At 46.9% G+C, this 10,832-nt stretch overlaps 2 non-coding genes and 1 pseudogene across 2 annotated transcripts; all 3 read left to right on the top strand.

Annotated features, from left to right (window-relative positions):
• Positions 1–4,042: 4,042 nt before the first annotated feature.
• On the top strand, positions 4,043–5,850 carry LOC149535684 (18S ribosomal RNA; annotated as a pseudogene).
• A 628-nt stretch (positions 5,851–6,478) lies between these two features.
• Positions 6,479–6,632, top strand: LOC149535683 (5.8S ribosomal RNA). Its single transcript, XR_016358264.1, has one exon. It is a non-coding gene; the product is annotated as a 5.8S ribosomal RNA (ribosomal RNA).
• A 219-nt stretch (positions 6,633–6,851) lies between these two features.
• On the top strand, positions 6,852–10,132 carry LOC149535682 (25S ribosomal RNA). Its single transcript, XR_016358224.1, has one exon. It is a non-coding gene; the product is annotated as a 25S ribosomal RNA (ribosomal RNA).
• The last annotated feature ends 700 nt before the right edge of the window (positions 10,133–10,832 follow it).

The raw sequence follows: 10,832 nt of genomic DNA, 5'->3' as shown, positions 1-10,832 counted from the left end.
AAGTCAAGTCTTTAAGTTCTTTCATCAAGTCACCCAATTAGGTCTACCCACCAAGTCGACTCTTTAAGTCCGTTCATCAAGTCACCCCACTAGGTCAACCCACCAAGTTTTGGCAGCAGTTGCCAGCCCTCACCACATCTACTTCGTGATTTTAAAACTTGATCTAAACGGGAGCCCTCGTCTAGCACCTCTGTCCGGTGTTGCTCGGGTATTGCATAAATTTTGACTATCCGCGTGAATCCCCCAATGAATGCCTACCCTTGGACTCTCTCTTAGATCACCTTCTTCGATCACTCGACTGACATAATTAAGAAAGAGACTTGGCAGCGGTTGCCATTCTACAGCGCATCTATTCAATGATTTCAAAGATGATCTAATGGCGAGCCCTTGTCTAGCCATGAGGTGGGTGCTTGGTGCTCTAGCAATTTTTTGTGTGCCTATCATAGCTACAATGGGAGAGGTGGTTGCCGCAAGCCTCTCCCATGCCCCTCTCATTGATTCAATGCCGATGTCAAGGCAGATGGATATGTCAAATTTTGAAATGGTGGACGTCGATGTTGAATCAATTAGAGGGGCATGAAGCCCACCCACGAGATGCTATTCCTCGACTCTCCTTTAGATCATGTTTTCTTGTGACTCAGCTAGCGCAATTTCAAAAAAAGGTTTGGCAGCAGTTGCTAGCCCTCACCGCGTCTACTTCATGATTTTAAAACTTGATCTAAATGGGAGCCCTCGTCTAGCACCTCTGTCCAGTGTTGCTCAGGCATTACATAAATTTTTGCTATTAGCACGAATCCCCCAAGGAATGCCTACCCTTGGACTCTCTCTTAGATCACCTTCTTCGATCACTCAATTGACACAATTATAGAAGAGACTTAGTAGCGGTTGCCATTCTACAACACGTCTGTTCAACGATTTCGAAGTTGATCTAATGTTGAGCCCTTCTCTATCCATGAGGTGGGTGCTTGGCATTCTAGCAATTTTTTGTGTGCCTATCGCGGCTACAATGGGAGCTTTGATAACAAAAGCTCTCAGCGACCCTCCCTAATAGAATCAATGCTGGTGTTTGAGAAAGACACATTATTCGGATTTCAAATATTCGCACCAGCATCATTTCTATTGGGAGGGTCGTGAAGCCATCCTGATTGCTATGCGAGGGCTCTCTCCCCAAAGTCATTCTCTTTGCAACAACTTCTTTGGCACAAAATTTTTGAAATGGTTTGGCAGCAATTGTTGTTCCAATGGTGCCGTTGCAGTGGTTTCCTGGGCAGCGATCTAAAGGGCGAGCTGTCGTCTAGCAGTTGGGCTGCACATCACGAGTGACAATGGAGCCTTTGTTATCAAAAGCTCCTCATGGCCATTCGTTCAGAAAATCCATTGCTTGTGTGAGCAAGGGCAAATGCAGCCTTGGGTTCCAAACGAAATCAATGACATCGGATCTATATAAGAGTGGAATGAATAGCAGCCCATTTGCTATGCGCGGCTCCCCAAAGTTACTCTTCTTTCTCACTCCATTGGCACAAATTCGGGAGTTGTTTGACAATACTTGTCATTCCAATCTGTCATTGCTGTGATCTGGAGAGTGATGCTAAGGGCGAGAGCTTGTGTCTAGCATTTGGGATGTTTGTGCAAGTGAGTAGGGGAGCTTCTCTTATCGAAACCTCTTTGTGGCCTTTGAATATAGACCCAGTGCCGATGATATCGATGGATACGAGCCTTGGATTCTAAATTTGTTCAGCTAACATTGGTTTTTGTGAGAGATAGGTATGAAAGCACATCCCGATTGCTACGCGGGAGCTCCCTAAGGTTGCCTCTGTCCAACTTGATCGGCACAACATTGGAAATGGTTCTACAGTGGTTGTCATTCTAATGTGTCACTGGGATGTCTTGGAAAGTGGTCTTTCAAGGGCGAGCTCGCATCTAGCACTTGGATTGTGCATCATCACAAGTGAATGGGGAGATCTCTCTATGAACGGTGGCATGGTAATTGCAAGAGAAAATTGACTTAGTCAAAGCATTGGCCTCAGGCCATTGTGATGACCTTGCAATTTCTCTTTAATTGCAACCTATTTTTGTGCAGTAGCAGAGTTTGCATGTAAGATTGGCCTTGTTCCTTACAATTCCAGGAGATGACCTTCGAAACTTTTGGATTGGGCCCCTTCAAGGTGAATTTCATCCAGTTGATCAGATGTGCTGGATGTGCTTGTATCTATTACGTGACGATAATGATGGTCATTAATATGTGGCGGTGAGTATATCCCATTTGGTAATCGCAATGGCCGAGCTGGTGGGAAGTACTTGTCACTTTGTTTTGTCGGATACCCTATATGTAGGTGTCTGCATGGCTTGCAACACACTACACATTTGGTGTTCGATTCTAAGATGCGCTTGTTGTTGAGTGTATGGAGTTGTATCTTTTAGCCAAGGGCTCCATCTCTTGGCACGTTCTATCATTGCATTTTTATCCTGCTCGGACGGCAAGAAGGAAAGAGATGGTTGTACGGGTCCATTCCTCGACGTCCCTAATTTCATCAAGGGTCCACTCTCCACCCTAAGTTTTGTTGATTGGTAGAGTCTTGGGATTGAGAGGGGGGCCTGCAAAAGGTTTGGTTGCCACATAATTTATTCGCTAGTGCATTCTCAGTGTGTGCTTGCCTCTTCACTGTCTCATCCTACAGAAGTGCATGGCATTGTCGTGACAACTTTTGTGGTCTGAGCCAGTAGAAGTGTAGAGTATTACCATTAATTTTTATTTGGATGCGGAAACTCTCCATGCCCTATCTTGCACGTGCGATCCGAATGGCTGCGGCTCATGGGTATCTATGGGAGATACACTTCTTCAGCTTCCCCCTAAATGGAGCATTCGGTGTTTGCATTGTGTGGACAAAAAGCCCAAGGCATTTCATCTCTCTTCAGATGTGAAATTCTACGATGGCTTGTCGAAGTATGGCCATTTGTACGGGGTGCACCAAAAAGCATGTAGAGGGCATATGCCTGGGAAATGGATGTCTTTGAGTGTCCTTACTCGGTTGCGTGCGCGGTGTACATCTTTGCATTACGACTCTGCTGCGAGCATTTGTACCGAACCAAAGCGCTCGTCTATGCAATGCTCTGACAAGTGCAGGCCCAACGTGTCTGTCTAGGGGAAGAAATCACATGAATGCTTTTTGCCGAGATGTGGGTGCTCGCGGGTGGTCCCCTCATGGTGCAGTTCTTCGATATGTGCATGTGCATTAGATTGAATCTTGTCCGACAATGCTAGTGTGAGTGTTCACCTGTAGGAACTTTTTTGTACCTACGTTGGCAGATCACGTGTCACGGGGAACGGTTAGTGAGGTTGTCCTAGGAAAGGAGATATTTGCCAGAGGTTAGACATGTCTGTGTATGCGGGCGAGCTCTCATCACCTATAAATGTGCGCATGGGGTGTTATACACGATGCCCTTGAGCGGCCTTATAATTGAGGTGGTTGCGTGCATAGTGATGCCCCCGCCAATCGCATAACCAGCCATGTTTTTAACTCGCATGGCCCTTCACCCTTCAACACGGTGGTCTTCATTGGCACTTCGACAACCAGCTCTTTGTCATGGGAAAATGTTTGTTGCGATTGAGAAGGCTTTTGTCTATGCGGGTGCACCTCAACAGGCGTGTAGGAGGCATATGCCTGGGAAATGGATGTCTCTAAGTGGCCTTACAATTGAGGTGGCTATGTGCACGGTGCATCTCGTATAGATTGGAGGCTTCTTTTCGAGTAGTGGCGACAATGAGCTTGAGGGTAAAGGCTTCCATACGGGATGTTCTTCCCAGGTGCCTATGAACCGAGGCTCCCTATTTGGCCCTCTCTAGTCGACGATGGGACACTTTCCTCTTGTGTGAAATCTTTAAGCGTTACGAGTCCTGCTTCTTCTGTGAACGTCATTCTTGTTGCTTGTGCAAGGGATTATGTTTGGATGCATGATGGAGTGAATGCAAATTTTGGTTTCCCATCGCGGAAGGCATCCCTTGGCTATAGCAAGTCTTGGGGGTCCCCTCGTTGTTAGAAGCTGCCTGGTCAATTTTGCCAGTAGTAATATGCTTGTCTCAAAGATTAAGCCATGCATGTCTAGGTATGAACTATTTCAGACTGTGAAACTGCGAATGGCTCATTAAATTAGTTATAGTTTCTTTGATGGTACTTTTCTACTTGGATAACCATAGTAATTCTAGAGCTAATACGTGCACCAAATCTTGAGTCTTGGAAGGGATGCATTTATTAGATAAAAGGCTGACGCGGGCTCGCCCGCTATTCCGGTGATTCATGATAACTCGACAGATTGCACGGCCTTTGTGCTAGTGACGCTTCATTCAAATTTCTGCCCTATCAACTTTCGATGGTAGGATAGAGGCCTACCATGGTGGTGATGGGTGACGAAGAATTAGGGTTTGATTCTGGAGAGGGAGCTTGAGAAACGGCTACCACATCCAAGGAAGGCAGCAGGCATGCAAATTACCCAATCCTGACATGGGTAGGTGGTAACAATAAATAACAATACTGGGCTCATCAAGTCTGGTAATTGGAATGAGTACAATCTAAATCCCTTAACTAGGATCCATTGAAGGGCAAGTCTGGTGCCAGCAACCATGGTAATTCCAGCTCCAATAGAATATATTTAAGTTGTTGGAGTTAAAAAGCTCATAGTTGGACCTTGGGTCGTCACAGTCGCTCTGCCTTCTTGGTGTGCACTGGCCCTCACGTCCCTTCTGCCAGCGGTATGTCCCTGGCCTTAATTGCCTGGGTCACGGTTTCGACACTGTTACCTTCAAAAAATTAGAGTGCTCAAAGCAAGCCTGCGCTCTGAATACATTAGCATGGAATAACGCGATAGGAGTCTGGTCCTGTTCCGTTGGCCTTCGGGACTGGAGTAATGATTAATAGGGACTGTCGGGGGCATTAGTATTTCATTGTTAGAGGTGAAATTCTTGGATTTATGGAAGACGAACCACTGCGAAAGCATTTGCCAAGGATGTTTACATTAATCAAGAACGAAACTTGGGGGCTCGAAGATGATTAGATACTGTCCTAGTATCAACCATAAATGATGTCGAACAGGGATCTACAGATGTTTCTCTAAGGACTCCGCCAGCACCTTATGAGAAATCAGAGTGTTTGGGTTCCGAGGGGAGTATGGTCACAAGGCTAAAACTTAAAGGAATTGACAAAAGGGCACCACTAGGGGTGGAACCTACAGCTTAATTTGACTCAACACGAGGAAACTTACCAGGTCCAGACATAGTAAGGATTGACAAATTAAGAGCTCTTGCTTGATTCTATGGGTGGTGTTGCATGGCCGTTTTTAGTTGGTGGAGCGATTTGTCTAGTTAATTCCGTTAACGAACGAGACCTTATCCTGCTAACTAGCTATGCAGAGGTTCCCCTTCGCGGCCAGCTTCTTAGAGGGACTATGGCCTTCTAGGCCATGGAATTTTGAGGCAATAATAGGTCTGTGATGCCCTTAGATGTTCTGGGCCACGTGTGCTAAACTGATGCAACCAATGAGTTTCTCTCCTTGGCCTGAAAGGTTTGGGAATTCTTGCCAAATTGCATCATGATGGGGATAGACCATTGCAATTATTGATCTTCAACGAGGAATTCCTAGTATGCGCGAGTCATCAGCTCACATTGACTATGTCCCTACTCTTTGTACACACTACCTGTCGCTCCTACCGATTGAATGATCTGGTGAAGTGTTCAGATTGCAACGACGACGGCAGTTCCTATCGGCGACATTGCGAGAAGTTCATTGAACCTTATCATTTAGAGGAAAGAGAATTCGTAACAAGGTTACCGTAGTGAACCTACGGTAGGATCATTGTCAGTTCGAGACCCTAAATCATGTAGGGGATGGAGCTAGCCTCCTCCCCGCCCCCAAAATCTTGGTGACATTCAGATACTTGGCCCTGAAGTGATGTGCTGGACGGCCAAGCTATGGGTCCAGCGCCGTCAAGGTTGAGGGTCACATCAAATGCCATGATCGAAAGCGTGGATTCCCTGCGGGGCAAAGAAGAGACTCGGATGCAATCTGGATTATGATCAGTGCCTTGGAATGACGTCTGCATCAGAGCGAGAGGTCTCTGCTCATATGTAGCTCAGAATGACGGCGGCAAGTCGGGATTGCCCCAACCCTCCGTTGCCTTGCCCAGGTGTGTTAACTCGTTGCTTGGAGTGTTTTGCATTTAGGATGGGTGCACTCACATGATCTACGGGGCAAGGGCCTCGTTCGATGACACATCTCTCCCATGCATCAACTCCCACCTTTGCGAGGTGATGGGGCGGGGACACACCATAGCGTTCCTCGTCGCACCCATTGGGTGCTCGGGGTTTGGGATGTGTCAACACCCAACACACAGGTGCATCACACACCTTACAAATCCAAAGAATGAAGCACGATCTAGTGCCTTGCGCGCTTGGGTTGCCAAAAGACAAAAACATAACAAAATCATGACTCTCGGCAACAGATATCTCGGCTCTCGCCACGATGGAGAATGTAGCAAAATGCGATACTTAGTGTGAATTGTAGAATCTCGTCAATCATCAAGTCTTTTAACGCAAGTTGCACCTGAGGCCTTGGCCAAGGACACGTCTGCTTGGGCATCACACTACAAAATTGCCCTCCCTAGGAAGGAGCGGAGATGGCCGTCTGTGTCCGCAAGTGGCGCGGTCGGCTGAAATGAGCAAGAGGTCCATCGATCTGTCGCGACGAGCGATGGCTCACAAAGGTCGGCATTAGTTTGTACTACTCAAATGATTCCTCATGAGGAACTTTATTCTGGGTCCTGCGGCCCACCGCAGTGCGGGCATGCTGCATCTCTACCACATCCCAAAGTCAGGCGTGAATACCTACTAAGTTTAAGCATATCAATAAGTGAAGGAAAAGAAACTTACTAGGATTCCCCTAATAATAGCTAGCGAACCGAGAAGAGCCCAACATGAAAATCGACGATCGCACCTTTCAAATTATAGTCTGTAGAAGCATCCTCAACTATAGACCAGGCCCAAGTCCCCTGGAAGGGGGTGCCAAAGAGGGTGAAAGCCCTGTTGGGCCTGGACCCTATTGCACCATGAGGCGTTGTCGGTGAGTCGGGTTGTTTGGGAATGCAGCCCTAATCGGGTGGTAAATTTTGTCCAAGGCTAAATACGAGTGAGATCGATAGCGAACAAGTACCATGAGGGAAAGATGAAAAGGAATTTGAAAAGAGAGTTAAAGAGTTCTTGAAATTGCCAGGAGGGAAGTGGATGGAGGCTAGCGATGTGCCCTGGTCAGATGCAGAATGGTGTGGGCCAGTCTGCCGCTCGGTTTGGGGGACGTGTCAGCACAGGCTATCGCGGCAGCACAAGCGCGACCTTCTGGTCACACAAATACTTCCATCGCAGTGGTCGAGGAGTGAAGCGTGTACCTTTATTGTGGGCTCTCGGGCACTTGTGCGCTCGTGGTGCTAGCCAGTGGGCTTTCCATATGACCCGTCTTGAAACACAGACCAAGGAGTCTAACATGTGTGTGAGTTGGCAGGTTGGGAAAACCCATGACGCACAAGGAAGCTGACTGCCAAAATCCCCTCTTAGGGGGTGCATCGCCGACCGACCCTAATCTGCTGTAAAGGGTTCGAGTGCGAGCACACCTGTTGGGACCTGAAAGATGGTGAACTATGCCTGAGCAGGGCGAAGCTAGAGGAAACTCTGGTGGAGGCTCGCAGTGAAATTGATGTGCAAATTATTCATCTTACTTGGGTATAGGGGCGAAAGACTAATCGAACCGTCTACTAGCTGGTTTCCTCCGAAGTTTCCCTCAGGATAGCTAGAGCTCACGTGCGAGTTTTATCAGGTCAAGCAAATGATTAGAGGCATCGGGGGTGTAACGCCCTTGACCTATTCTCAAAATTTAAATAGGTAAGTTGGTGCGGCTACTCTATTGAGCCATGCCACAGAATCGCAAGCTCCAAGTGGGCCATTTTTGGTAAGCAGAACTGGCAATGCGGGATGAACTGAAAGCTGAGTTACGGTGAGAAATTGCGCGCTAAGCTAGATCCCACAAAGGGTGTTGGTTGATTAAGACAGTAGGACGGTGGTCATGGAAGTCAAAATCCACTAAGAAGTGTGTAACAACTCATCGTGTGAGCCTGGGTGGACCAGCCCTCGGTGCAAATCTTGGTGGTAGTAGCAAATATTCAAATGAGAACTTTGAAGACTAAAGTGGGGAAAGGTTCCATGTGAACAACACTTGGACATGGGTTAGTCGATCCTAAGAGATGGGGAAACCCTATTTTAAGGGCGCACTTTGTGCGATCATCGAAAGGGAATCAGGTTAATATTCCCAAACCGGGATGTGGCGGCGGATGGCAATGTTAGGAAATCTGGAGACATCGGCGGGGGCCCCGAGAAGAGTTATCTTTTCTTTTTAACAGCCTACCCACCCTGAAATCGGTTCAACCAGAGATAGGGTCCAGTGGCTGGAAGAGCACCGCACATCCTGCGGTGTTTGGTGTGCCTTCGGCAGCCCTTGAAAATCTAGAGGATTGAGTACGGTTCATGCCTGGTCGTACTCATAACCGCATCAGGTCTCCAAGCTGAACAGCCTCTGGTCATTAGAATAATGTAGATAAGGGAAGTAGGAAAAATAGATCCGTAACTTCAGGAAAAGGATTGGCTCTGAGGGCTGGGCTTAGGGGTCTACGCCCAGAACTTGTGGGGTATTGGCGACATGCCTGAGCTACTCCCGCAGTGAGGGCGGGCCGTCACGTGTTGATCAGGCGATGGACGCAGGACGCCCCCTTCGGAGGGCTTTCCCTAGGCAGTGAACAGTTGACTTAGAACTGGTATGGACAAGGGGAATCCGACCGTTTAATTAAAACAAAGCATTGCAATGGTCCCTGCAAATGCTGACGCAATGTGATTTCTGCCCAGTGCTCTGAATGTCAAAGTGAAGAAATTCAACCAAGCGCAGGTAAACAGTGGGAGTAACTATGACTCTCTTAAGGTAGCCAAATGTGTTGTCATCTAATTAGTGATGCGCATGAATGGATTAACGAGATTCCCACTGTCCCTATCTACTGTCTAGTGAAACCACACATAAGGGAACAGGCTTGTTAGAATTAGCAGGGAAAGAAGACCCTATTGAGCTTGACTCTAGTCCGACTTTGTGAAATGACTTGAGAGGTGTAGAATAAGTGGGCACTTTCGGGTGCAAGTGAAATGCCACTACTTTTAACATTATTTTACTTATTTCGTGAGGTGAAGATGGGGCAATGCCCCTATTTTTGGCCTTAAGGTGCGTCAAGGCATGCTGATTTGGGTGGAAGACATTGTCAGCTGGGGAGTTTGGCTGGGGCGACACATTTGTTAAAAGATAATGTAGGTGTCCTAAGATGAGCTCAACGAGAATAGAAATATCGTCTGGAACAAAAGGGTAAAAGCTCATTTGATTTTGATTTTCAGTATGAATACAAACCATGAAAGTGTGGCCTATCAATCCTTTAGACTTTCGGAATTTGAAGCTAGAGTTGTCAAAAAAGTTACCATAGGGAGAACTAGCTTGTGGCAGTAAAGCGTTCATCGCGACGTTGCTTTTTGATTCTTCGATGTCGGCTCTTCCTATCATTGTGAAGTAGAATTCACCAAGTGTTGGATTGTTTACCCACCAATAGGGAACGTGAGCTGGGTTTAGACCATCGTGAGATAGGTTAGTTTTACCCTACTGATGATCTGTGCCACGATAATAATTCAACTTAGTATGAGAGGAACCGTTGATTCACACATTTGGTCATCACGCTTGGTTGAAAAGCCAGCGGCGCGAAGCTACCATGTGTCGGATTATGACTAAACACCTCTAAGTTAGAATCCACGCTAGATGCGGTGCATATCTCTCTCTGGCTGCATCGCGACCCATAGTAGGGGTGCTCTTGCACTCCAAGGGGCCTGTGTCATTGGCCATCTTTGATCGGTGCATTAGCCAGTTGGAGCAACATTGGATATTAATTTCAAGCGGTCGGCGAGAAGAATCTTTTGCAGAAAACTTAAATAAGCAATGGGGTATTGTAAGTGGCAGAGTGGCCTTGCTACCATGATCCATTGAGATTCAGCCCTTTGTCACCTCAATTCGTAAAACCCTTTTTGACTCTGAAGCAGGTGTGGTTTGTAATTTGTGCAAGGGCGCGAAAATCTTCCAAGTGCCAAATTTCGGGTGGGTGGGGTTTGCAAATTTTTTCTCGAGGGTGTAAAAGTCTCTCAGGTGCTAAATTCCCAGCGGGTGGGGTTTGTAACTTGTGCGAGTGCGAGAAAATCTTCCAAGTGCCAAATTTTGGATGGGTGGTTTGCAATTTTTGTGAGGGCGGAAAACTCTCCCAGGTGCCAAATTCTCGACAGGTGGGGTTTGTAATTTCTGCCAGGATGAAAAAAATCTCCCAAGTGCCAAATTCTTGGCAAGTGGGGTTTTGTAAAAATTTCTGCGAGGGCAAAAAAATCTCCCAAGTGCCGAATTCTTGGTGGGTGGGGTCTTGTAAAAACTTCTGCGAGGGCAAAAAAATCTCCCAAGTGCCAAATTCGTGGCAGGTGGGGTTTTTAATTTCTGCCAGGACAGAAAAATCTCTCAAGTGCCAAATTTTGAGGGGGTAGGGTTTTGTGAAAATTTCTGCGAGGGCGAAAAATCTCCCAAGTGCCAAATTCTTAGCGGGTGGGGTTTTGTAAAAATTTTCACGAGGGCAAAAAAATCTCCCAAATGCCAAATTCTTGGCAGGTGGGGTTTGTAATTTCTGCCAGGATGGAAAAATCTCCCAAGTGCCAAATTTTGAGGGGGTGGGGTTT

The sequence above is a fragment of the Cupressus sempervirens genome, chromosome 10, assembly GCF_028749045.1.
Source record: "Cupressus sempervirens isolate cs-2001-9-10 chromosome 10, ASM2874904v1, whole genome shotgun sequence".
Lineage (NCBI taxonomy): Eukaryota > Viridiplantae > Streptophyta > Pinopsida > Cupressales > Cupressaceae > Cupressus > Cupressus sempervirens.
This window is presented reverse-complemented; position numbering and strand designations above follow the sequence as displayed.